Raw genomic sequence first — 6,193 nt, 5'->3', positions numbered from 1 at the left:
CCCTGCATCGGCAGGCGGACTCTCAACCACTGCGCCACCAGGGAAGCCCTCAACCTGTGTTTTTGACATTTAAAGTGAATCTCCCATAGACAGCATGTAGTAGGGTCTTGCTTATTTACCCATTCTGATCATCTCTACCTTTTAAGTGGAGAGTTTAGTCCATTAACATTTAATGTAATTATCACTGTGGTTAGACTTAGGTCTACCATTTTATTATTTTTCTACTTGTTCCTTGGTTTTAATACATAAAAGACTTAATTTTTTTAGAGCAGTTTTGGGTTCACAGCTAAACTGAACAGGAAGTAAGAGAGTTCCCATACACCCCCTGCCCCCACACAAGCAGAGCCTCCCCCACTGTCAACATCCTGCCCCATATAGGTACTCTGATGAACCTACACTGACACATCACCGTTGCCTCAAGTCCATATTTACATTAGGATCACTCTTGATGCTGGGCATTGGCAAATGTATAATGACGCTATGGTTGGATTTAAGGCTACCGTTTTATTATTTGTTTTCTGCTGTCTCTCTGGTGTTTTATTTCTCTGTTCTTTCTTTCCTGTTTTCTCTTATATTATTTGAATATTTTTTAAAATCCCCTTTCAATTTATCTTTTGGTTCTTTAGTTATGATTCTCTGCATTATTTTTATGGTTATTGCTCTAGGGCTGCAACACACATCCCCACTGTTTCACAGCCTACTTAGAATTAATACTGCAGCACTTCAGGTAAAGGCAGAACCTGCGGGTCCACAGATCCCCTTCACTGTTCCTTATGCTACAGTTATCATACGTATTTCATCTGTATGCATTACAAACCCAAGACATGTTCTGATTTTTTCTTTAAATATGTATTTTAAAGAAAATATTCCCCCCAGATATTTACCCTTTTCGATGCTCATCACTCACTCATAAAGACCTGAGTTTCACTCTGGTATCATCTTCCTTCAGCCTGGAAAGACTTTCTTTAGCATCTGGCAGTACACAGATGATGGCAACAAATTCTATCAGTTTTCCTTCTTCTGAAAATATTTGTATTTAACACACACTCCTGGAGCGCTGACTATCTTTCTTCCGGAACTTTATAGATGCAGCTCCACTTGCCTTCTGATGATAAGTTCCTAGTCTTTGTGATGCTGTGTGTATGTAGTCTTGTTTTTCTCTGGCTTCCATCAAGACTTTTTTTTTTTTTTTTTTTTTTTTGTGGTACGCGGGCCTCTCACTGCTGTGGCCTCTCCTGTTGCAGAGTACAGGCTCCGGACGCGCAGGCTCAGCAGCCACGGCTCACGGGCCTAGCCACTCTGTGGCATGTAGGATCCTCCCGGACCAGGGCACGAACCCGTGTCCCCTACATCGGCAGGCGGACTCTCAACCACTGCGCCACCAGGGAAGCCCCTGCCGTCACGATTTTTAAAGTTAATCTTAAAGTTTTCAGTTATTTGAAAATGATGTGCCTAGGTATGGTTTTAATCATATTCATCCTGTTTGGGACTCACAGAGCTTCTTAAATCTATAAATTTACGTTTTTCACCATATTTGGAAAGAGTCTGATCATTGTTCTTCAAGTACTTCTCCTGCCCCACCATGTCTCTCGCCTCCCCTCTGGGCTCCATAGTTACCCTGCGTGAGACACTTCACACTGCCCCATGAGTCCCTAAGGCTCTTCATGCTGTTCCCTGAATCATTTCCCCAGTTTTTCTTCAGACCAGATGATTTCTACTGATTTGTCTTTGAAGTCTGACTACTTCCTGTCATTTCCATTCTATTATGCCCATTCAGTGAATTTTTTATTTCAGGTGTTATATTTTCCAGTTCTAAAATTTCCAACTGGCTTATTTTGAAAAATATTTTCTACTCCTCTACCGAGATTTCCTATGTTTTTGTTCATTATGAGTGTACTTTCCTTTACCTCACTGAACACAGTTACTAAGCCAGCTGTGAAGTGCTTGTTTGATTATCCAGCACCTGGGTCATAACACGATTGGTGTCTGTTGACTGCCTTTTCCCTGAGGATGGTTCACATCCCCCTGGCTCTTTGTATGTTGAGTAATTTCAGATTGTAACACGTATATTGCAAATGTTATGCTGTAGAGACCCTGAATTCCATTATATTCCTCTGAAGAGAGTTTACGGTTTTGCTTTAGCAGGCGATTAATCTCATTAGATTCAAACTGCAAACTGTGTTGCTGTCGATTTTGTGGTAAGTGGTGGCCTCGCTCTCACTCCAGGTGGCTTCTCCCCCGGCCCTGTGTGTGTGCACGGTTCAAGGCTGGGCCAGAAATCTGAGCAGAGTTTATTCACAGAATTCCTCGTTCCAGGATTTCTCCCCAGCAGCTGTGGATACCAGCTCCTTCCCTTAGTCTAACGAGGAAGCGTGTGGTCTTTCCACCAGAGTTTTAGCCACCACACCACCCCTGCAGTGACTGTGCTGCCCTCAGAGGAAAGACGTGCAAACAAGAGACACACTGTGTGCCGGCCATTCATCTAAGTCTAAGCTGCCCTCAGGATCTGCCTGCTGTCCCCTCTCCAGAGTCCTCAGGTAGCTGCTTTTTTATCTTGTCCAGGCCTGATAATTGCCATCTACAGGAGAGTCATTTGTTGGAGCTGATTCTTCTATGCTGGAAATGACTCCACTGCATGGCTTTTCTATTCAGAAACCCAATGGTAGGCACAGAGGTCAGCAACAGAGCACTCGGAGAGAACTGCAGTGCCAGCAGAGCCTCATCTCCACTGGGCAGGAGTTGGCCTCAGGGAAGCAAATGGGGATGGATGCTAAAACACTCTTCTCGGATAACAACGTGAATCCAGTTGCAAAAAGATAAATTTAAGATAATAAGTTATACTTAACATTATTTTAGTAGCCCCTTTCATCTCTAAAACATTCCCCAAAGAATGATCAAATTAATAATCTGAGGTTTATTCTTCTATGAAAAGTAATTTCACACCTTAGAGGTTTGTCACGTACACAGCTAGGGCTGGACTTTCATGCCCATGTTCGTTTGCAAAGGATGAAAAAGTCTCTTTTTGCTGCAGATCCTGGATCTCCAAGGGATGTGAACCTGCTCACTGTGTAACAACAGCAAGAACAGCAATTATATAGCACTTGCTGTGTGCCAAGCACCACTCTGAGTTATTCACTCATATTAACTCATTTTACCCTCCCGACAATGCCTATTATCGACCCCCTTTTTTTAAAATTAATTTATTTTATTTTATTATTTATTTTTGGCTGATTTGGGTCTTCGTTGCGGTGCGCGGGCTTCTCATTGTGGTGGCTTCTCTTGTTGCGGAGCATGGCTCTAAGTGCACAGGCTTCTGCAGTTGTGGCACACAGGCTCAGTAGTTGTGGCTCACAGGCTCTAGAGCGCAGGCTCAGTAGTTGTGGTGCACGGGCTTGGTTGCTCCGCGGCATGTGGGATCTTCCCGGACCAGGGCTCGAACCCGTGTCCCCTGCATTGGCAGGTGGATTCTTAATCACTGCGCCACCAGGGAAGTCCCTCAACCCCTTTTAAGAGGAGAAAACAGGCTTGCACAAGATCACACAGCAAGCACACGGCACAGCGAGTATACGGCAGGGTGAGGACTGGCCAGGCCCCTGGCTCCAGAGCCTCTACCTACCCCCCACACTGACCTGGGGTCTGAGGGTTTTCTACAGGAGCCGGTGAGTACTGCTTGTTTTACCACGTTCAACTCATACTCATACATTTAGCATGTCTAGCCAAGTACGGTGCAGTTCTACAGAAATTCTCCCTTTCTTTTTTTTTTGGCTGCACTGGGAGGCTTGTGGGATTTTAGTTCCCCGGCAAGGGACTGAACCCAGGCCCTCGGCAGTGAGAGCACAGAGTCTTAGCCAATGGACCCAGAAATTCTCAATTTAGTAAACAAAGGCATCCAAGACTTTAACAATTAAATGTAATACACCTCTAACTATTTTTAAAGACTATTAGCTAAAGAAAAGATAAAAACTGTGTTGTAGAATGTTCTAGCACAAGAAGTAAAATATATGCGGCCAAGAGCACTAGAAGTAGAAGGTGGTCACTGGGGCCCTCTATATCGTTTGTGAGGCCCAGGATCACCTTTTAAGGTAGAGCCCGTGATAAATTAAACACACTATCGGCAGGCGGACTCTCAACCACTGCGCCACCAGGGAAGCCCTAAACACACATATTTAATCTCTATTGGAACCACTATAAAATAACACAAAAGGGCAGAACTAAGAAGTCAATAAAGGACATAAAACAGAATTTTAAAAACTTGATTCACCAAAAAAAAAAAAAAAAAGGGAGGAAGGAGAAACAGATGGAAAAATAGAAATCAAACATCAAGATGGTAGATTTAAACCCAAACACTCTAATAACCGCACTAAATGTAAACAGACTAAATACTCCATCAAAAAGTAGAGATTAACATCACTAATCATTAGGGAAATGCAGCAAATATACTACTCCACACCCATGAGGATGGCTACTATCAAAAAAACAGAAACAACCGGGACTTCACTAGTGGTCCAGTAGCTATAAATAAATAAAAAAAATAAGACCCAGCACAGCCAAGTAAATTAAATAAATAAATATATATATATATATATATATATATTTTTTTTTTAAACAAACCTCAACGGGAGAGGCCACAACAGAGGGAGGCCGGCATACCACAAAAAAATAAATAAATAAAAAAAATAAGACCCAGCACAGCCAAGTAAATTAAATAAATAAATAAATATATATATATATATATATTTTTTTAAAACAAAAAACCCAGAAACAATGAATGTGGAGAAATTTGAACCCGTGTCTGCTGCTGGTGGAAATGGAAAGCGGTGCAGCATTACCATATGATTCAGCAATTCCACTTCCGATTATATACTCAAAAGAACCAAAAACAGGGTCTTGAAGAGATATTTGTACACCAGTGTCCACAGCAGCATTATTCACAATAGCCAAGGAAAAAAAAAAGTGGAAGCAACCCAAATCTCCAATGACCAATGAGTGAATAAACAAAATGTCGTCCATCCATACAATGGAATGTTATTCAGCCTTAAAGAGAAGGAAATTCTGACACCTGCTATAACATGGGTGACATTATACTACGTGAAATAAGCCAGTCACACGAGGACAAATAACGTATGGTTCCATTTATATGAGGTCCCTAGGGTCGTCAAATCCATAGAGACAAAAAGTAGGAGGGTGGGTGCCAGGGCTGGGGAAGGGGATGGGAGTTAGTGTTTAATGGGGACAGAGTTTCAGTTTGGGAAGATGAGAAAGTTCCAGAGGCGGATGGTGGTAAGTGTTGTACAATATCATAAATACACTTAATGCTACAGGCTATATACTTTAAAATGGTTAAAATGGTAAATTTCATGTTATGTTTATTTTACTACAATAAAAAAAATCTGGAAAAAATGAAGTTACATAATGCATATAAAGTGCCTCAATAAATGATAGTTATTTTTTTGAAAAGTAGAGATTGTCAGATTGGATAAAAAGCAAGACCAAATGATATGCACTTTATAACAGACAAGCTTTATACATAAAGACACAGAACACTGAAAGCACAGGATGGAAAAGACGGTCTATGCAATTACTGAGTATAAGAACACTCATGCAGATATACTGATATCAGACAAAGTAGACTTCGATCTTTCACAACAATAACAGAGTAAATTCATCAAGAAGATAAATCACGGGACACGGGTTCGTGCCCCGGTCCGGGAGGATCCCACGTGCCGCAGAGCGGCTGGGCCCGTGAGCCATGGCCGCCGGGCCTGCGCGTTTGGAGCCTGTGCTCCGCAACGGGAGAGGCCGCAACGGAGGGAGGCCCGCATATCACAAAAAAAAAAAAAAAAAAAAAAAAGAAGATAAATCAATCATCTTGTATTGATTTCTATGTACTGAATAAAACCTTGCAAATACATGAAGTTGAAAGAACTAAAAGGAAAAAGACAAATCCACAGCTGTGATTGGAAACTTTAATATCCCTCTTTCAATAATTGATTGAACAAGTAGACAAAAAAAAAAAAAAGAGTAAGGATATAAAAGATTTGGGCAGGGCTTCCCTGGTGGCGCAGTGGTTGAGAGTCCGCCTGCCGATGCAGGGGACACGGGTTCGTGCCCCGGTCCGGGAGGATCCCACGTGCCACGGAACGGCTGGGCCCGTGAGCCACGGCCGCTGGGCCTGCGCGTCCGGAGCCTGTGC

The sequence above is a fragment of the Physeter macrocephalus genome, chromosome 3 (genome assembly GCF_002837175.3).
Source record: "Physeter macrocephalus isolate SW-GA chromosome 3, ASM283717v5, whole genome shotgun sequence".
Taxonomy (NCBI): Eukaryota; Metazoa; Chordata; class Mammalia; order Artiodactyla; family Physeteridae; genus Physeter; species Physeter macrocephalus.
The sequence above is the reverse complement of the archived record's forward strand: the minus strand, read 5'-3'. Positions refer to the sequence as shown.